We start from the raw sequence: 23004 nt of genomic DNA, 5'->3' as shown, positions 1-23004 counted from the left end.
CCGGGCCATACCCCTTCCAGTGCACCAAAAATGACAGCCGACCCCGAACCATCTTGGAGTCAAGAACCCTTTCAACCACAAACTCCCTCTGACCCCGTATCAGTAGAGGAGAAGGTCTTCCACTGGAAGAAGGATTACTAACCGCCAGTTTTAAAAGGGAACAATGAAATGTTTTATTGATACCCAATGAACGGGGCAGATCTAACTGAAATGCCACCGGATTGATAACCCTGGTGATCTTATAAGGGCCGATGAACCGGGGGCCAAACTTATGAGATGGCTGTCTCAACTTCAAATTCTTGGTGGACAACCAGACGAAGTCTCCTAATTTGAAGCTGCAGGGTCTTCTCCGCTTATCAAAAACCCTTTTGGTCACTAATGACACAGACACAAGGGCTTTCTTCACTTTCCTCCAAATACCCCTAAGGACCGAAACAACAGAGGAACCACCAGACGTGGAATCCAGGGGGTCAAAAGAATTGGCCTTAGGATGATGCCCATACACACAAAGGAAGGGAGAGATCCCTGTAGCAGAGTGAGCCGCGTTGTTATAGGCAAACTCCGCCATGGACAGATGAGCAACCCAGTCAGTATGACACTTGGAGACATAACACCTGAGGAACTGCTCCAAGGACTGGTTCACCCTCGCAGTCTGCCCATTAGACTGTGGATGGTAGCCTGACGACAAGCTCACAGAAATCTGGAGATCAGAACAAAATGCCCTCCAGAAGTTGGCCACAAACTGGGATCCACGGTCAGAGACCACATCAAGTGGCAACCCGTGGAGGCGCACAACATGCTGCATAAATAACTCAGACAGGCGTCTGGCCGATGGCAACCCAACCAGTGGAACGAAATGCGCCATCTTCGAAAACCTGTCAACGACAACCCAAATGGCTGTCATCCCCGAGGATTTGGGCAAGTCCACCACAAAATCCATGGAAATGTGGGTCCATGGCTTAGACGGAATAGAGAGTGGATGTAATGGGCCGACAGGAACCCCTCTAGGAGTTTTATTTCGGGCACAAACGTCACATGCCCGAACCCACTAATCCACATCCCTAGCCACCGAGGGCCACCACACCGCCCTAGACAGCAACTCCCGAGTTCTGGCAATACCCGGATGCCCTGCTGACCTCTTGGCATGGAATTCCAGGAACACTCGCTGTCTTAACCTAGGAGGCACAAACAAGAGACCTACCGGAAGGTCTGGAGGAGCCTGCTCCTGTGCTCTAAGGACTAATGATAAGAGGTCCTGGGTAATGCCCACTTTAATACATGATGGGGACACAATGGGCAATGGCTCCTTGGTGGTCTCTTGAACTGGAGCAAAACTCAGCGAGAGCGCATCAGCCTTGTTTTTTTTGACCCAGGGCGATATGTTATCAAAAAATTAAAGCGAGCAAAAAACAAAGCCCATCGTGCCTGCCTGGCATTGAGCCGCTTCGCTGCCTCTAAATATGCCAGATTCTTATGGTCGGTGAGAATTGAGACCACAAACTTAGCACCCTCAAGCCAGTGTCTCCACTCCCCGAGTGCATCCTTTATAGCCAACAATTCCCGGTTACCCACATCATAATTCATCTCGGCAGACGAAAATTTACGGGAAAAGTAAGCACAGGGATGAAGGCGATTATCAGACACCCCCATCTGAGAGAGCACTGCCCCAATACCTATCTCAGAGGCATCCACTTCTACCACATAAGGACGCTCTGGATCTGGGTGTCGCAGCACCTTGGCCGAGACAAATGCCCTTTTGAGACGGGCAAAGGCCGCTTTGGCCTCACGACCAGTGAGCAACATCCGCCCCTTTCTTAGTGAGTGCCACCAAGGGGGCCATTATAGACGAAAATCCAGCGATAAACCGTCTATAAAAATTCGCAAAGCCCAGAAAACGCTGAAGCGCCTTCAAACTAGTGGGCTGCACCCAATCCAGGACTGCCTGTACCTTAGAACCCTCCATTTGGAAACCTTCTGAGGAGATAATATACCCTAGAAATGCGATTTGCTGGACTTCAAACTCGCACTTCTCCAACTTCGCCCCAAGCTGGTGGTCTCTGAGTTTCTGGAGGACTAAGCGTATATGCTTCCGATGTTCCTCCAGGGAATGAGAGAAGATTAGGATGTCATCTAGATAAACAACTAAGAATCTATCCAAATATTCCCTGAACACATCGTTCATGAATTCCTGGAAGACTGCCGGGGCATTAGAGAGCCCAAAAGGCATCACCAAATATTCATAATGCCCTGAGTGGGTATTAAAGGCAGTCTTCCATTCATCCCCCTCTCTTATTCGGATTAGATTGTAAGCACCGCGTAGGTCAATCTTAGAAAAAATGGTGGCAGTACGAAGCTGGTCAAACAAACCGAAATGAGAGGCAGTGGGTACGAGTTTTTAATCGTGATACGGTTCAATTCCCTGAAGTCGATGCAGGGTCGCAACGAACCGTCCTTTTTACCCACGAAAAAGAACCCCGACCCAACTGGGGACTGAGGGTCTGATAAATCCCTTAGCCAAGTTCTCCTGAATGTACTCTGCCATAGCGTGAGTCTCAGGACGTGACAGGGAGTACAACCTGCTCTTGGGAAGCTTAGCATCCGGCAACAAATCAATGGCACAGTCATAGGGGCGATGGGGAGGTAGTACCTCCGCAACTTTTTTGGAGAACACATCCGCAAAACCTGCATAACATCCTGGCAATCCTGGCAAACTTAGCTGCGAGAGCCTGACTGGAAGGCTCAAGCAACTCCTGAAACAATCACTACCCCAACTAAGAATCTCCCCAGAGACCCAGTCAAATTGAGGGTTATGGGCCCTTAACCAGGGTAACCCCAAAACCAATGGGGCAAAAGAACAGAGAGTCACATAAAAAGACAATTTTTCAGAGTGTGTGGCTCCAATAAACAAAGGAATTTGGCTGGTGCAGGAGGTAATTTTACCCTGGGACAATGGTTCCCCGTTTAACCCACAGATCTCAATCTCTGATGCCAAAGGTACTGAGGGAACAGAGTGTTCCAGGGCGAATTGACTGTCCATGAAAACCCCATCGACCCCACTGTCAACAAAGGCCTCAGTCTTGACAGTTTGACCGAGAATCTCCAAAGTCACCGGAATGAGAAAAGTCTTTTTAGGAAATTCTGATTTCTGGCCTGACAGGATATTTCCCATCACCCTCAGGCCCTGAAGTTTTCCGGTTTTTCTGGGCATGATACTACAACATGACCTTTATTCCCACAGTACAAACACAAACCCTGCTGTCTCCTCCGCGTCTTCTCACGCGAGGAGAGGCGGGTAGCCCCAATCTGCATAGGCTCCTCGGAATATTCCTCAGAGTCTGAGGTTCCCTTGGGAAAAAAGGAAACTGCGGTCTCCCTTTCAAGCCTACGCTCTCTCAGCCGTCTATCCACCCGGATGGATAACTGCATGAGCTGATCTAAGCTATCAGGCAAGGGATATTGTACCAGTTGGTCCTTTATCTAGTCAGAAAGGCCCCTTCGGTACTGGTTTCTCAGGGCTGGGTCATTCCACTGGGTATCATGAACCAACCTCCGAAACTCCGTACTATAAACCTCAGCTGGCCGTCGCCCTTGCTTAAGAACCGTAATCTGAGCCTCGGCTGAAGCCATCTTTCAGGGTCATCATACAAAATGCCCAGTGCCGTAAAAAAAAGCATCAACACTTTTAAGCGACAGACAGTCAGGCTGTAACCCATATGCCCAGACCTGTGGGTCTCCTTGTAGCAAGGAAATCACCATGCCCACCTCCGACCCAGAAGACTGGGGCCTAAGCCTGAAATATAGCTTACAGCTCTCCTTGAAACAAAAGAACTGCGAGCGATCTCCAGAAAAACGATCCAGGAGATTTACTTTCGGCTCCTTAACCCCTGAACTTGCCGCTGCTGCTGCGGGAGCTCCGCTAGCGGCCTGCGGGGTGTTCATTTTAATGGACATCTCATTAAATTGTCGAGTCAGGACCTGCACCTGATCGACCACCTGTTGCAAAGTATTTTGAGGGGTATGCTCCATATTCCCACAAAATTTCAACAGGAGTAGGGCTGCTGAATATGTTACGCACACCAGTGCTAACAGGAGTATACCGGTGTATGAACAGAGAGGGAAGCGAAGCAAACGAACTCACAGACAGTATAACATAACATACACAGGAGGTGATGGAATAACTAATAAACACAAAGTGAACGGAGAAGCCCAAAGGCTCAGGAATTGGGTGTCTCCCTAGTGTCAGGAATGCTCAGATGGAATAGAGCGGACAATGAAGCGATGTGTAGTGATTTAACATGTGGAGCACCTGAAATGATGTTGCTAAGAGCAACAGAAAAAAACCCCAAAGGGTTACCAACGGGTGTGGGAATAAGCTCCTTGGTCAGAGATAGAAATATAGACACAAGGAGAGTATCCACAATCCTAACCCCCACTTGCAGGGCACAGGTTCACCTTACTGCCACTAAACTGACACCTGGACGCCCTGCACAGTGAAGGAGGATTAAGCAAGCAGGTCTGAGAGTACAGCCGCAAACCTGCTGGGTTCACATAATAGCAAAAGAACCCCAGCAGGTCAAACAACTGACTCCAGTCTTACTGCTAGGTCCGGATTGGCAGAATGAAGTACCGAATCCCAAGGCCTATTCGCAGTAAGCAACAAGTAAATACAAAGTCACACAGTACTAGCTAACTCTCTGGAACTGACTAACAAACAAAGATTCAGCAGCATTTGCCTAGCCTGAGAGGATGGTTTATATAGCAGGTGCTGTCCACGCCCCACTCAGACCTCACAGACTGTGAGCACAAAACCAGCGCCGGATTCCCTGCCGTGCACAGAGTCTGTAACCACTACACAGTAAAAACCCGGATCGGAGTATCAGCTGCGCTCAGGTTACTTCGCTAACACTTGCCTCCCGGTTGCCATGGCGACGTGGCAGCACAGAGCAGGAGATCCTAACAGTTGCACTCCTTTAGCAAGGGATGCATCTCCCTCCTGTATATCCCCATCACCATCCCATGTATCAGAGTCGGTATCCGTGTCAACTTGCATTATCTGGGGAAGAGCACGCTTTTTAGGGTAAATAATTGGGGTCTTTGAAGAGGTAGTGGGAGCAGAATACAACAAAACCTTAACAGACTTTCTCAAAAACTGTGTTTCAGTCTCATTTTGAGCTATCCGAGATGAAATCTGGGATATCATTCCCCTAATAGAATCCACCCATGGGGGTTTGGATTCAGAAGGCTGAGAGAGTATATTACAGTCCTGAGTACAAAGAATAGACTCTTCAGGAGAACATACACCATCTGCAGCACAGGATACAGAGTTCTTAGACATGTTTATGTGAGCTACACACACACACACACACGAAAATGCAGACACAGTTTTCCCCAGAGTACCTTCAGAGAGACACAGAGTATAAGGAGCCAGCCACACAGCACCCCAGTACATAGGCAGTTTATACAGTAAACAGCTGGCGCTTCCTTAATAACCTTAATAGATTAAACAGATAATATCTCACACTCGCCCCCTGGCTATAACACCCTGGTACCGCAGAGGTAAGCTGGAGTTATGTGAAGGGCAGCGCTACCTGTCAGCGTCTCTTCAGTGTGATCTGCAGGGAGAAGAGAAGGGAAAGGGGGGACATGATAGAAACTTTCAAATATACCAAAGGTTTTAACAAAGTTCAGGAGGGAAACATTCTTCAAAGGAAGAGAACTATTAGAATTCGAGGACATACACTGAAACTGGAGGGAGGCAGGTTCAGGGGAAATTTAAGGAAAAATTACTTCACAGAAAGGGTAGTGGATAAGTGGAATAGCCTCCCATCAGAGGTGGTAGAGGCTAAGACTGTAGAGCAATTTAAACATGCTTGGGATAGGCATATGAATATCCTTACAAAGAATTTAGGTTCGAAAAGGGTTGAGATTACCTAAAAGATAAAAAAAGGGGCAGACTAGATGGGCCAAGTGGTTCTTATCTGCTATCAAATTCTATGTTTAAAATGGCGCTGGTGAGTGCTGGATCCGCTCTGAGGAAGAAGCCCCGCCCCCTGTAATGGCACGTCTTCCCGCTTTCAGTGTTTATACTGGCCTGAGGTGATTTGGCTGCTAACAATGAGATTAGCCCCTGTTAGCATCTGTGACCAGTGTAGCATATGTGCGCTGGCCCAGGGCGTCCCTCACAGCGCCACACTACAAGTACTGCTAAGCCTTACAGAGCGCAGCTTGTCAGAGCTGTGCTCCTACCCTTGTGCCGCCATTTCCCGCCGGTGACCCGCTTAGGACCATGTTGGGACTAGAACCCATGACCTCAGTGCTGTGAGGCAGTAATGCTAACCATTACACCATTCATACTTGATCTACAAGTCCAACATACTTAGTGGAATTGCTTTGTTTCATCTTCAGTTTCTCGAGCTGTGTTTCCATTAGTCTAATTAAGGAAATCACATGACTCAAGATGGCACTGTCTGAACTGACTTCATAGGTTACTACTTCAAATTGCTTCAGTACCTTCCATAAAAGGAAATAATTCTCCACTGTACTGGACTAAGATACATTCCCATCCTCTCCCTATGTCATGGTTTGTTGTGTACATTTGGTTGGTTTGCTGCTGTTCCTTCATTCGGTGAAGCACATAAAGGGTGGAATTGTTACTATCTCTTGCTTCAGTTGTTGGAATGGCAGTTGGAATTGTTTTTACAGATGCTGTAATCTCCTACATGCTGCTATTGAATGCCGAAAATATATTTTGGGCTACAGACTGAGTCTCTTGCACAACCATGTCATTTTTATTTAATTCTGTACCACCAAGTTATATGTGTTTGCGCAAAACATGGGATGTGTTTAAATTCACCCAGCTGAAATGCTCTCAAAATATTACTGATGTTATCAGTAATGACAAATCCTTAGGAGAGTTCTAACAGGGCAGGGGCATAACTGACAGAGACAATGGAGTCAGTTGCCGCCGGGCTCCCAGCCCTAAAGGGGTCATCTCCTCTATTGTCCCCTGTTCTGTTCCTGCTGTAATACAGCAACTCAGTGCTCTGCTGAGTGTTCTGGTCATGGCCGGTCAGCTACACAAATATCCCCCTCATCCTTTTGCACTTCCACAGTGGCAGCATCAATTTCTATGTCACCATTTATACTTCTGCTGTTCATCCCCACATTTGCATAGTGTGCAGAAACGGTGGAAGGAGACTTCTTTACAAGTACAATTCCAGAAATATCAGACTCACGCATAGCTAATATGGATGCCCTTCGACTCTCCTCAGGAGATGTTTCGTAACACACAGGTTGTTCTTCAGTCTTAGTGGGGGGGGGGGGGGGGGGGGGGTTCTGCACTGATGAGCCTCATTTACATATGACAACTTTTCTAGACTTTGAGTGAGAAGGTGTTGCATCATCATGTGAGACAGTGGCAGACTAGGCAGGTGGGCAGAGTGCCATTTGCCCCTCAGGCCACTATAATTTTAGAGATCTAAGGCAACTCGCAGCCTCATATGCATAGCTGGCTGTGAAAGCAGGCAGGGAGGATGGTTTTTGCTGCCCACAGCACCCAGCCACTCCATGATGTGTCATACCGATAACACAAATGGAGAAGCAGTCGAGCAACTCCCCCACCGGTAAAAAAACCATTGTCATCCGGGCTACCCAACCCTCCTGCTGCGCGCCCCCAGAGCTTGCTGCTGCTGCTGGTAGCAGCCATCACACAACCTCCCCTCAGCCACTGCAGCCACAGACGGTAAGTCGCCACCTCATCAGTGTCACCCACGCCCAGACAGTGACAGCCGCCACACAAACCCCCCACTGCCACCGCACCCCTCCCCCTCTGGAGCTTGTTGACACGGCCAGTGACAGCCGTCACATAACTCCCCCTCAACCACCCCCCCCTCTCTGCAGCCACAGACGGTAACAGCCGCCACACAACCCCCACCTCTGGAGATTGTGCCCGATAGCAGCCATCACCCTCCCCCCCCCCTGCTTCCAGAGCTTGCTGCCTCCTCCTACAAGCCTCAGTGACTGGCTCCCGAGAGTGGTAGTGGGAAGATAGAGGGAATTCCATCAAGCGCTCCATTCCAGTTGCTGGGGCCGATGCGGTCATTATTGTAAGTGGCTTGAAATTACTTATCTCACAAACTTCTGAGACTTGTTTATGGGAAGATCTGCTTGTGCTTTAGGGGACCATTTATCATAGATCGCATATTGAATGCAACCTGGGCGGGATCTTAACGCCCAGGATTGCATTGCAATATGCGATCCTATCAGCTAGATGTATTATCCAGCACATGCAGGGACAGGGGCTCTGAAAGGAGCCCATCCCTGCGATGAACTGTGATGGCTGCAGCAGGTGCTGTGCATGCACAGTCAGCTAAGACAGCAAATGCACAGCATCCACTTCGGGGGAAACCGTCTGCTGGCTGCATATGTGATGTGTAACGCATAGTTGCGGGAACCAATATCGGGAACGCATCGCATTCAGGATATTAGTAAATCTGGCAGCATCACACCCCCACAGAAACCACACTTACCTATATGCTCGATTTGTCATTCCAATTTGGCTGGAAAAGACAAATTGGGCCAATAGCATTTAAGTATAAACCCAGCCTTAAGCTTCAGGGCTCAAACAGGAGCAGCAACCATGCAACAGCATATGGGGGTGAGTGGGAGCACTGTAAGGTGAATATTGAATGAAGGAGGGTGCTGTGAGAGGTGGACATTGGAGAGGGGAGGTTTGGGGTGCTGTGTACAGACTCTCCCACCCTGTCACCCACATCATATGCCCCACAGACACTCACCGTCACCTACCAGACCTTTCCCTGCACACTCACCCTGTCACCCATCAGACCTGTCCACAAAGACTTTATCACAATGCTAAATACTATACATGTGCCGCTTAGGTCAGCTTAGTTGTCTGTGGGGAGGCTGTGGCGTATTATTTTTTTATCCTGTGGGGGTCAATATGTATGTTTCATTCATGTGAGGCCAATTTTTTTTCTTTCCTGTGGGGGCAAATGTGTTTTATTTTTTTCTTCTGGGGATCAATGTGTTTTGTTTTTTTTTGCTGTGGGAGCCAATGTCGTTTATTTTTTTCCAGTGGGAGGCCAAAGTGTGTTTTTTTTCCCCTTATGGAGGCCAATGTGTTTTATTGTTTGTGGGGGCCAATGGGTTTTATTTTTTCCTGTGGTGCGCAATGTGTTTTTCCCCAAGGGAGCCAATGTGAGTACTTTTTTAATATTAAAAATAGTACATGTATTAATTATGAATACAGTTGGAAATGGGTGATCCAATATTTTTCACACAGGGTGCTAGTGAACAGGGAGTGCTGTGAGATGGACATTGGATGGGCAAAGGGAGTGCCGTGAGGTGGTTGTTAAAGGGGTTGGGAGGTGCTGTATGGTGGACAGGGGAAGGGAGTGTTGTGAGGTAGACAATGAAAGGGACAGTGAGTGCTGTGAGGGAGTCAGTGAGTGTTGTTAGGGTGTCAGTGTGTGAGCTGTGAGGGGGTCAATGTGTGCTGCAAAGAGTTCAGTGTTATATGGAAGGAACTGGTAGTGAGAGAGAGCTATGGAGGGGGTAATGAGAGACAGCTATGGAACTGGCAATCTGGGTTATATGCAGGGAGGACTAGATGAGACGGGTGGTATTCATGTGACCGCCGGTCAGCTGACCGACAGTCACATGACCTCCTCCGTGAGCCCGACGGCTCACTATCCCGGTGGTCGGCATGCCGACCAACAGGGACTATTTCCACTCGTGGGTGTCCACGACACCCATAGAGTGGGAATAGAACCCGTGGCGACCGCAGGTCGCCACCGAGCCCGCAGCGTGGCGAGCGCATCGAGCCCGCAAGGGGCTTGCTGCACTCGCCCCTCCCCGCCGGGATCCCGGCGTCGGTATGCTGCCGGGATCCCAGCGTCCGTAAGGAGACCGGCGGTCAGGAGACCGCCGGTCACCAGTACTACACCCGATGAGACAGCTATGAAGGGGGAAAACAGGGAAATATGTAGGGAAAGCTTGATAAGACAGCCTAATGGAGAGCTATGAAGGGCAAACAGACAGCTATGCAAGATTAATGAGATGGAATGGAGGGTGGAATCAGATAAACCATGCCTGCAGTTTTTTTGGCAGTTCCATTTTGCCATTGCCATGTGCTGGTAGAAATGCCAGAGCCACTTGATTTTATTTGCCCCCCAGGCTAAAAGATACCAACTAGATGCCACAGCCGGGGGTCACTTTTATACAGTGCCTTGCGGCCGTGGCATCAAATATCCAACTAGTCACCCCTGGCCGGGGTACCCTGGGGGAGTGGGGACCCCTTCAATCAAGGGGTCCCCCCCCCCCCAGCCACCCAAGGGCCAGTGGTGAAGCCCGAGGCTGTCCCCCCCATCCAATGGGCTGCGGATGGGGGGCTGATAGCCTTTGTTCAAAGTGAATGATATTGTTTTTAGTAGCAGTACTACAAGGCCCAGCAAGCCTCCCCCACAAGCTGGTACTTGGAGAACCACAAGTACCAGCATGCGGCGGAAAAATGGGCCCGCTGGTACCTGTGGTACTACTACTAAAAAAATACCCCAATAAAGACAACACACACACACCTTGAAAGTATAACTTTAATACATCCATCCACACCTCCATATACACATACTTACCTTATGTTCACACGAGGGTCGGTCCTCTTCTCCAGTAGAATCCATGGTGTACCTGTTGAAAAAATTATACGCACATAATCCAGTGTTTTAGGCTCCTCGGTAAATCCTTTTGTAATCCACGTACTTTTAAAAATAAAAAAACGGATACCCGACCTCGCACTGAAAGGGGACCCATGTTTTCACATGGGTCCCCTTTCCCCGAATGCCTGGAACCCCCTCTGACTTAAGTCCAAGAAGGTTCCATCAGCCAATCAGGGAGCGCCACGTTTGGCACCCTCCTGATTGGCTGTGTGCTCCTGTACTGTATGACAGGCGGCACACGGCAGTGTTACAATGTAGCGCCTATGCGCTCCATTGTAACCAATGGTGGGAACTTTCAGGTCAGCGGTGAGGTCACTTTCGGTCAACCGCTGACCACAAAGTTCCCACCATTGGTTACAATGGAGCGCATAGGCGCTACATTGTAACACTGCCGTGTGCCGCTGTCAGACAGTACAGGAGCACACAGCCGATCAGGAGGGTGCCACAACGTGGCGCTCCCTGATTGGCTGAAGAAACCCACTTAGACATCAGTCAGAGGGGGTTTCTGGCATTCGGGGAAAGAGGTCCCATGTGAAAACATGGGTCCCCTTTCAGTTCGTGGTCGGGTGTCCCGTTTTTTTTATTTTTACAAGTACGTGGATTACAAATGGATTATCCGAGGAGCCTTCTACACTGGATTTGGTGAGTAGGATTTTTTCAACAGGTACACCATGGAATCTACTGGAGAAGAGGACGACCCTCGTGTGAACATAAGGTAAGTATGTGTATATGGTGGTGTGTATGTATGTATTAAAGTTATACTTTCAAGGTGTGTGTGTATTGTCTTTATTGGGGTATTTTTTTAGTAGTAGTACTACAGGTACCAGCGGGCCTGGTTTTCTGCCGCATGCTGGTACTTGTGGTTCTCCAAGTACCAGCTTGCGGAGAGGCTTGCTGGGACTTGTAGTACTGCTACTAAAAACAATATTCATTACTTTGAACAAAGGCTATCAGCCCCCCATCTGCAGCCCATTGGATGGGGGGGACAGCCTCGGGATTCACCCCTGGCCCTTGGGTGGCTGGGGGGGGGGACCCCTTGATTGAAGGGGTCCCCACTCCCCCAGGGTACCCCGGCCAGGGGTGACTAGTTGGATATTTGATGCCACGACCGCAAGGCACTGTATAAAAGTGACCCCCGGCTGTGGCATTATCTGTCCAGCTAGTGGAGCCCGGTGCTGGTTTCAAAAATACGGGGGACCCCTACGCTTTTTGTCCCCCGTATTTTTGGAACCAGGACCAGGCGCAGAGCCCGGTGCTGGTTGCTTAAATATGGGGGAACCCCTGTCAATTTTTTTCCCATATTTTTGCAACCAGGGCCGGCTCAAAGAGCCCGAGGCTTGTTTGGTTAAGGAGGGGGGACCCCACGCAATTTTTTTTAGAAAAATTATAACATTTCCCACCCCTTCCCACTGATAAACATGCACGGATCTCATGGATCCGTGCATGCCTATACAAACACGGGATAAAAAAGCAGGTCTGTTTTTTTTTAGCACTTTTTCACGATTTGTATTTTAGCACGGCAGTGTTTGGCTATTGTCGGCAGTGTTTGTGTTTTGCACTTTTTAGTAAATGACCGATTTCTACCAAATTGCAGGCGTATTTGACCGATGGTGTATTGATTCGTGATTTTTTCCAAGGACTTCCAAAATATTACGAATGACCTTATCACTGCCGTGATTTTTGCTTAGTAAATTACCGAGATGACACTTTGAAGAAAAAACGGCATCTCAGTCAAAATCGGGACCTTAGTAAATATACCCCTGTGTGTGGTAAATGGCATGCTGCCAATTTGATGTTTTTTGTCAGTAAACTTTCCATGTACGTATTGATAAAATATTGTTTGTCCTTGAGCACCGGCTTTAGAAGATGCTGAAGTATTAATATTGCAATAATCATGACTGACAGCAGCCACAGCACTAGCACTTGTTTGCTGATCCTGCTCTTCCATTGACTGATTGTGATCCATATCGACTCACATCACTTATATTATTAATGCGGTGAGTGACAGGGCACCTACTGAGCATTATTGCAACACAATGCTACTGCTTGGTTCTGAACACACACAATTTATTTTCTTTGTTTTCATTTTATAGATTTTTTTTAACAAATGACAAAAAAATAACATTGCGACTCACACAGTGCAGATATTATTAACGTGGTGGCCTGGCCTGGCCCTTAACACACACAAGTTTTTATATAATTGTTTTATACACTGCTGCAAATCACTGCGCTTATAGTAACGGTAGCACACACCAAAAACTTTTTGCGGACACCAGAGTACACCAATAAAGGGTTTATGCTGCCCTATATTAGGAGTAATGGCCTACATTGCGGGCAGTGACAAAAAACAACAACACCACTGTACACCAAGGGTTATTGCTGCCCTGTATATTAGAAGGAGTAGCCAGACAGCGGCATCCCATCTGCCAGAATGCCGGCAGCGGGGCGAGTGCTATGAGTCCCATTGTAGGCTTGCTGTGCTCGCCACGCTGCAGGCACGATGGCTCACTGCGCTCGCCACAGGTTCTATTCCCATGAGTGGGAATAGCCCCTGTAAGCCGGTATTCCGGCTGTCGGCATTGTCGGCTGTCGGGATTCCGGCTTCGGTATCCTGACCGCCAGGATCCCAAGAGCTGGCAAATTGATTGCCTCCCTATCATAGCCATACACAGTTTAACTCACGTGCTGGTTGCTGTTAGTATGATACATAAAATGTTATCTTGTGATGTTAATATCGCAAATACAATCAGCACTTGATCCGATTTTAGTAAAACAACATGCATAAGTAAGTGCAAACACTAACTCCTGTTATGGTGTTAGAAATTCTTATACATAAGTAAACCACCTGACTCTAATGGAACTACAACAACAACAACAACAACAACAACAACCCTATAATGGCAAGATATGGGTGTAAATGACAATGACCATTTGCTTCCAAACACTGAAAAACAGATAATGGTCGTTCAAAGAAATTGGTTAAATGTTTGATTTAACAAATTTCCTCGAACAAACGATTTTGTCCATTTTCCAGCGTTTGGGAGCAGCGGCGGCTGCTGTCCATGGGCTGCAGCGCCGATCACACATTGCATGGGAGGGTGGGGGCCTTTGTGCAAACTCCGGGTGGGCCCCCTCCTCTCCACTGCGCAGTAGCTGTGCGCGGGTCTCTGGAGACTAATGTCACCATGTTCCGGAGACTAATTACTACTGTGCATACGCTGTGGCCATTTTGGCAGTGTTTTTTGCAGCTGCTGCTGCCTGCGATGCGGGACTCCAGAATAGGTGCAGTGTGGGCCACAGACATAGCACCCATTACAGAAATGCCAATGGTGGGAGCTGTTAAAATATATAAACCTATATGTAATATTGGAAAAGGGGGAGAGGACAACCGCCTAATGGTGCAGTAACTTCTCACTTACTTAGTTCAGTAATTCAGCAATACTTATATAGGTAATCTGCGTACCGGATAGTAGATTTTATATCGTGCATATCAAACACTGTGGTTTAGTTCTCCAATCTGTTATTCAAGATACAGCTGATCTATAATCATCAAGCACAAGATAGACTTCTCATAGTGCAGTATTAACTTGTTAAAGTGAATTGATATTTTATGTCTCAATAGGTATTAAGCGTACCAAATAGTTGAGATAAACAGGCTTCTCATAAGGGGTCTTTGTCCTCCAATATATTGGTTTATAACACAACAGAATCTAGAATAAAAAAACACACAAGAAATGCACTCCTCATAGGGGGGTAATTCCAAGTTGATCGCAGCAGGATTTTTTTTAGCAATTGGGCAAAACCATGTGCAGTTGAGCGCCTGAAATTTTTCGGGTTTTGTGTTTTGGTTTTGGGTTCGGTTCCGCGGCCGTGTTTTGGGTTCGAACGCGTTTTGGCAAAACCTCACCGAATTATTTTTGTCGGATTCGGGTGTGTTTTGGATTCGGGTGTTTTTTTCCAAAAACACTAAAAAACAGCTTAAATCATAGAATTTGGGGGTCATTTTGATCCCAAAGTATTATTAACCTCAAAAACCATAATTTACACTCATTTTCAGTCTATTCTGAATACCTCACACCTCACAATATTATTTTTAGTCCTAAAATTTGCACCGAGGTCGCTGTGTGAGTAAGATAAGCGACCCTAGTGGCCGACACAAACACCGGGCCCATCTAGGAGTGGCACTGCAGTGTCACGCAGGATGTCCCTTCCAAAAAACCCTCCCCAAACAGCACATGACGCAAAGAAAAAAAGAGGCGCAATGAGGTAGCTGTGTGAGTAAGATTAGCGACCCTAGTGGCCGACACAAACACCGGGCCCATCTAGGAGTGGCACTGCAGTGTCACGCAGGATGGCCCTTCCAAAAAACCCTCCCCAAACAGCACATGACGCAAAGAAAAAAAGAGGCGCAATGAGGTAGCTGACTGTGTGAGTAAGATTAGCGACCCTAGTGGCCGACACAAACACCGGGCACATCTAGGAGTGGCACTGCAGTGTCACGCAGGATGTCCCTTCCAAAAAACCCTCCCCAAACAGCACATGACGCAAAGAAAAAAAGAGGCGCAATGAGGTAGCTGTGTGAGTAAGATTAGCGACCCTAGTGGCCGACACAAACACCGGGCCCATCTAGGAGTGGCACTGCAGTGTCACGCAGGATGTCCCTTCCAAAAAACCCTCCCCAATCAGCACATGATGCAAAGAAAAAGAAAAGAAAAAAGAGGTGCAAGATGGAATTATCCTTGGGCCCTCCCACCCACCCTTATGTTGTATAAACAAAACAGGACATGCACACTTTAACCAACCCATCATTTCAGTGACAGGGTCTGCCACACGACTGTGACTGATATGACGGGTTGGTTTGGACCCCCCCCAAAAAAGAAGCAATTAATCTCTCCTTGCACAAACTGGCTCTACAGAGGCAAGATGTCCACCTCATCTTCACCCTCCGATATATCACCGTGTACATCCCCCTCCTCACAGATTATCAATTCGTCCCCACTGGAATCCACCATCTCAGCTCCCTGTGTACTTTGTGGAGGCAATTGCTGCTGGTCAATGTCTCCGCGGAGGAATTGATTATAATTCATTTTAATGAACATCATCTTCTCCACATTTTCTGGATGTAACCTCGTACGCCGATTGCTGACAAGGTGAGCGGCGGCACTAAACACTCTTTCGGAGTACACACTTGTGGGAGGGCAACTTAGGTAGAATAAAGCCAGTTTGTGCAAGGGCCTCCAAATTGCCTCTTTTTCCTGCCAGTATAAGTACGGACTGTGTGACGTGCCTACTTGGATGCGGTCACTCATATAATCCTCCACCATTCTATCAATGTTGAGAGAATCATATGCAGTGACAGTAGACGACATGTCCGTAATCGTTGTCAGGTCCTTCAGTCCGGACCAGATGTCAGCATCAGCAGTCGCTCCAGACTGCCCTGCATCACCGCCAGCGGGTGGGCTCGGAATTCTGAGCCTTTTCCTCGCACCCCCAGTTGCGGGAGAATGTGAAGGAGGAGATGTTGACAGGTCGCGTTCCGCTTGACTTGACAATTTTGTCACCAGCAGGTCTTTCAACCCCAGCAGACCTGTGTCTGCCGGAAAGAGAGATCCAAGGTAGGCTTTAAATCTAGGATCGAGCACGGTGGCCAAAATGTAGTGCTCTGATTTCAACAGATTGACCACCCGTGAATCCTTGTTAAGCGAATTAAGGGCTGCATCCACAAGTCCCACATGCCTAGCGGAATCGCTCCGTGTTAGCTCCTTCTTCAATGCCTCCAGCTTCTTCTGCAAAAGCCTGATGAGGGGAATGACCTGACTCAGGCTGGCAGTGTCTGAACTGACTTCACGTGTGGCAAGTTCAAAGGGCATCAGAACCTTGCACAACGTTGAAATCATTCTCCACTGCACTTGAGACAGGTGCATTCCATTTCCTATATCGTGCTCAATTGTATAGGCTTGAATGGCCTTTTGCTGCTCCTCCAACCTCTGAAGCATATAGAGGGTTGAATTCCACCTCGTTACCACTTCTTGCTTCAGATGATGGCAGGGCAGGTTCAGTAGTTTTTGGTGGTGCTCCAGTCTTCTGTACGTGGTGCCTGTACGCCGAAAGTGTCCCGCAATTTTTCTGGCCACCGACAGCATCTCTTGCACGCCCCTGTCGTTTTTTAAAAAATTCTGCACCACCAAATTCAAGGTATGTGCAAAACATGGGACGTGCTGGAATTTGCCCATATTTAATGCACACACAATATTGCTGGCGTTGTCCGATGCCACAAATCCACAGGAGAGTCCAATTGGGGTAAGCCATTCCGCGATGATCTTCCTCAGTTGCCGTAAGAGGTTTTCAGCTGTGTGCGTATTCTGGAAAGCGGTGATACAAAGCGTAGCCTGCCTAGGAAAGAGTTGGCGTTTGCGAGATGCTGCTACTGGTGCCGCCGCTGCTGTTCTTGCGGCGGGAGTCCATACATCTACCCAGTGGGCTGTCACAGTCATATAGTCCTGACCCTGCCCTGCTCCACTTGTCCACATGTCCGTGGTTAAGTGGACATTGGGTACAACTGCATTTTTTAGGACACTGGTGAGTCTTTTTCTGACGTCCGTGTACATTCTCGGTATCGCCTGCCTAGAGAAGTGGAACCTAGATGGTATTTGGTAACGGGGGCACACTGCCTCAATAAATTGTCTAGTTCCCTGTGAACTAACGGCGGATACCGGACGCACGTCTAACACCAACATAGTTGTCAAGGACTCAGTTATCCGCTTTGCAGTAGGATGACTGCTGTGATATTTCATCTTCCTCGCAAAGGACTGTTGAACAGTCAATTGCTTACTGGAAGTAGTACAAGTGGGCTTACGACTTCCCCTCTGGGATGACCATCGACTCCCAGCGGCAACAACAGCAGCGCCAGCAGCAGTAGGCGTTACACGCAAGGATGCATCGGAGGAATCCCAGGCAGGAGAGGACTCGTCAGACTTGCCAGTGACATGGCCTGCAGGACTATTGGCATTCCTGGGGAAGGAGGAAATTGACACTGAGGGAGTTGGTGGGGTGGTTTGCGTGAGCTTGGTTACAAGAGGAAGGGATTTACTGGTCAGTGGACTGCTTCCGCTGTCACCCAAAGTTTTTGAACTTGTCACTGACTTATTATGAATGCGCTGCAGGTGACGTATAAGGGAGGATGTTCCGAGGTGGTTAACGTCCTTACCCCTACTTATTACAGCTTGACAAAGGGAACACACGGCTTGACACCTGTTGTCCGCATTTCTGGTGAAATACCTCCACACCGAAGAGCTGATTTTTTTGGTATTTTCACCTGGCATGTCAACGGCCATATTCCTCCCACGGACAACAGGTGTCTCCCCGGGTGCCTGACTTAAACAAACCACCTCACCATCAGAATCCTCCTGGTCAATTTCCTCCCCAGCGCCAGCAACACCCATATCCTCCTCATCCTGGTGTACTTCAACACTGACATCTTCAATCTGACTATCAGGAACTGGACTGCGGGTGCTCCTTCCAGCACTTGCAGGGGGCATGCAAATAGTGGAAGGCGCATGCTCTTCACGTCCAGTGTTGGGAAGGTCAGGCATCGCAAACGACACAATTGGACTCTCCTTGTGGATTTGGGATTTCAAAGAACGCACAGTTCTTTGCGGTGCTTTTGCCAGCTTGAGTCTTTTCAGTTTTCTAGCGAGAGGCTGAGTGCTTCCATCCTCATGTGAAGCTGAACCACTAGCCATGAACATAGGCCAGGGCCTCAGCCGTTCCTTGCCACTCCGTGTGGTAAATGGCATATTGGCAAGTTTACGCTTCTCCTCCGACAATTTTATTTTAGGTTTTGGAGTCCTTTTTTTTCTGATATTTGGTGTTTTGGATTTGACATGCTCTGTACTATGACATTGGGCATCGGCCTTGGCAGACGACGTTGCTGGCATTTCATCGTCTCGGCCATGACTAGTGGCAGCAGCTTCAGCACGAGGTGGAAGTGGATCTTGATCTTTCCCTAATTTTGGAACCTCAACTTTTTTGTTCTCCATATTTTATAGGCAGAACTAAAAGGCACCTCAGGTAAACAATGGAGATGGATGGATTGGATACTAGTATACAATTATGGACGGACTGCCACGGTTAGGTGGTATAAAAAAACCACGGTTAGGTGGTATATAATACAATTATGGATGGACGGACTGCCTGCCGAGTGCCGACACAGAGGTAGCCACAGCCGTGAACTACCGCACTGTACACTGGTTGATAAAGAGATAGTAGTATACTCGTAACAACTAGTATGACTGACTATGACGGTATAAAGAATGAAAAAAAAACCACGGTTAGGTGGTATATATTGTAATACAATTATGGATGGACGGACTGCCTGCCGAGTTCCGACACAGAGGTAGCCACAGCCGTGAACTACCGCACTGTACACTGGTTGATAAAGAGATAGTAGTATACTCGTAACAACTAGTATGACACTATGACGGTATAAAGAATGAAAAAAAAACCACGGTTAGGTGGTATATATTATAATACAATTATGGATGGACGGACTGCCTGCCGACTGCCGACACAGAGGTAGCCACAGCCGTGAACTACCGCACTGTACACTGGTTGATAAAGAGATAGTAGTATACTCGTAACAACTAGTATGACACTATGACGGTATAAAGAATGAAAAAAAAACCACGGTTAGGTGGTATATATTATAATACAATTATGGATGGACGGACTGCCTGCCGAGTGCCGACACAGAGGTAGCCACAGCCGTGAACTACCGCACTGTACACTGGTTGATAAAGAGATAGTAGTATACTCGTAACAACTAGTATGACTGACTATGACGGTATAAAGAATGAAAAAAAAACCACGGTTAGGTGGTATATATTATAATACAATTATGGATGGACGGACTGCCTGCCGACTGCCGACACAGAGGTAGCCACAGCCGTGAACTACCGCACTGTACACTGGTTGATAAAGAGATAGTAGTATACTCGTAACAACTAGTATGACACTATGACGGTATAAAGAATGAAAAAAAAAACCACGGTTAGGTGGTATATATTATAATAATACAATTATGGATGGACGGACTGCCTGCCGAGTTCCGACACAGAGGTAGCCACAGCCGTGAACTACCGCACTGTACACTGGTTGATAAAGAGATAGTAGTATACTCGTAACAACTAGTATGACACTATGACGGTATAAAGAATGAAAAAAAAACCACGGTTAGGTGGTATATATTATAATACAATTATGGATGGACGGACTGCCTGCCGACTGCCGACACAGAGGTAGCCACAGCCGTGAACTACCGCACTGTACACTGGTTGATAAAGAGATAGTAGTATACTCGTAACAACTAGTATGACACTATGACGGTATAAAGAATGAAAAAAAAACCACGGTTAGGTGGTATATATTATAATACAATTATGGATGGACGGACTGCCTGCCGACTGCCGACACAGAGGTAGCCACAGCCGTGAACTACCGCACTGTACACTGGTTGATAAAGAGATAGTAGTATACTCGTAACAACTAGTATGACACTATGACGGTATAAAGAATGAAAAAAAAACCACGGTTAGGTGGTATATATTATAATACAATTATGGATGGACGGACTGCCTGCCGAGTGCCGACACAGAGGTAGCCACAGCCGTGAACTACCGCACTGTACACTGGTTGATAAAGAGATAGTAGTATACTCGTAACAACTAGTATGACTGACTATGACGGTATAAAGAATGAAAAAAAAAACCACGGTTAGGTGGTATATATTATAATACAATTATGGATGGACGGACTGCCTGCCGACTGCCGACACAGAGGTAGCCACAGCCGTGAACTACCGCACTGTACACTGGTTGATAAAGAGATAGTAGTATACTCGTAACAACTAGTATGACACTATGACGGTATAAAGAATGAAAAAAAAACCACGGTTAGGTGGTATATATTATAATAATACAATTATGGATGGACGGACTGCCTGCCGAGTTCCGACACAGAGGTAGCCACAGCCGTGAACTACCGCACTGTACACTGGTTGATAAAGAGATAGTAGTATACTCGTAACAACTAGTATGACACTATGACGGTATAAAGAATGAAAAAAAAACCACGGTTAGGTGGTATATATTATAATACAATTATGGATGGACGGACTGCCTGCCGACTGCCGACACAGAGGTAGCCACAGCCGTGAACTACCGCACTGTACACTGGTTGATAAAGAGATAGTAGTATACTCGTAACAACTAGTATGACACTATGACGGTATAAAGAATGAAAAAAAAACCACGGTTAGGTGGTATATATTATAATACAATTATGGATGGACGGACTGCCTGCCGACTGCCGACACAGAGGTAGCCACAGCCGTGAACTACCGCACTGTACACTGGTTGATAAAGAGATAGTAGTATACTCGTAACAACTAGTATGACACTATGACGGTATAAAGAATGAAAAAAAAAACCACGGTTAGGTGGTATATATTATGATACAATTATGGATGGACGGACTGCCTGCCGAGTGCCGACACAGAGGTAGCCACAGCCGTGAACTACCGCACTGTACACTGGTTGATAAAGAGATAGTAGTATACTCGTAACAACTAGTATGACACTATGACGGTATAAAGAATGAAAAAAAAACCACGGTTAGGTGGTATATATTATAATACAATTATGGATGGACGGACTGCCTGCCGACTGCCGACACAGAGGTAGCCACAGCCGTGAACTACCGCACTGTACACTGGTTGATAAAGAGATAGTAGTATACTCGTAACAACTAGTATGACTATGACGACGGTATAAAGAAAGAAAAAAAAATACCACGGTTAGGTGGTATATAATTATACAATTATGGATGGACGGACTGCCTGCCGAGTGCCGACTGCCGACACAGAGGTAGCCACAGCCGTGAACTACCGCACTGTACTGTGTCTGCTGCTAATATAGACTGGTTGATAAAGAGATAGTATACAACAATATACTACTATACTGGTGGTCAGGCACTGGTCACCACTAGTCACACTGGCAGTGGCACTCCTGCAGCAAAAGTGTGCACTGTTTAATTTTAAATTAATATAATATTATGTACTCCTGGCTCCTGCTATAACAACCTGCAGTGCTCCCCAGTCTCCCCCACAATTATTATAAGCTTTTATACATTGATGTGCAGCACACTGGGCTGAGCTGAGTGCACACAGACTGAGTCACACTGTGTGACTGCTGTGTATCGTTTTTTTCAGGCAGAGAACGGATATAGCAGAGAACGGATATATTAAATAAAAGTTAACTTAACAACAACTGCACTGGTCACTGTGGTAAACTCTGTCTGCACAATCTCTCTCTCTCTCTCTCTCTTCTAATCTATTCTAATGGAGAGGACGCCAGCCACGTCCTCTCCCTATCAATCTCAATGCACGTGTGAAAATGGCGGCGACGCGCGGCTCCTTATATAGAATCCGAGTCTCGCGAGAATCCGACAGCGTCATGATGACGTTCGGGCGCGCTCGGGTTAACCGAGCAAGGCGGGAAGATCCGAGTCGCTCGGACCCGTGAAAAAAAAAGTGAAGTTCGTGCGGGTTCGGATTCAAAGAAACCGAACCCGCTCATCTCTAATGTGCACAGCAGGGGAGGCAGATATAACATGTGCAGAGAGAGTTAGATTTGGGTGTGGTGTGTTCAGTCTGCAATCTAATTTGTAGTGTAAAAATAAAGTAGCCAGTATTTACCCTGCACAGAAATAAAATAACCCACCCAAATCTAACTCTTTCTGCACATGTTACATCTGCCTCCCCTGCAGTGCATTTGGTTTTGCCAAATTGCTATCAAAAATCCTGCTGCGATCAACTTGGAATTACCCCCATAGTGCAGTATTGACTTGATCAATTCAATGGATATTTTGTATATCAATAGGTATTAGGCGTACCAGAAGGTAAAAATAATTAAGCATAACATGGAGGGTCTTTTCCAGGAGTAGCCAACCTCAGTTATGGTATATTCCACAAATATTCGAAATTCCCATAATACAAATGAGGATAATGCTAACTTTAAAAAACGGGTATTTATTTAAATGAACAAGAAAAGAAAAAATAAAATCAGCAAAATTATTTCTTTAAAAAATAGCTTATCTGGATATTAGAAAGTGTCAGGCAGTCTAGGGTATATTCGCAGTGAGTGCCAAGGTCAAGGGTGATCAGAACAGGTCCTCTACGCGTTTCACCTTACAAGGCTTCCTCAGGAGTGTCTAACTA

Source organism: Pseudophryne corroboree, chromosome 6 (assembly GCF_028390025.1).
Source record: "Pseudophryne corroboree isolate aPseCor3 chromosome 6, aPseCor3.hap2, whole genome shotgun sequence".
NCBI lineage: Eukaryota > Metazoa > Chordata > Amphibia > Anura > Myobatrachidae > Pseudophryne > Pseudophryne corroboree.
Note: the sequence above shows the minus strand (reverse complement) of the source record.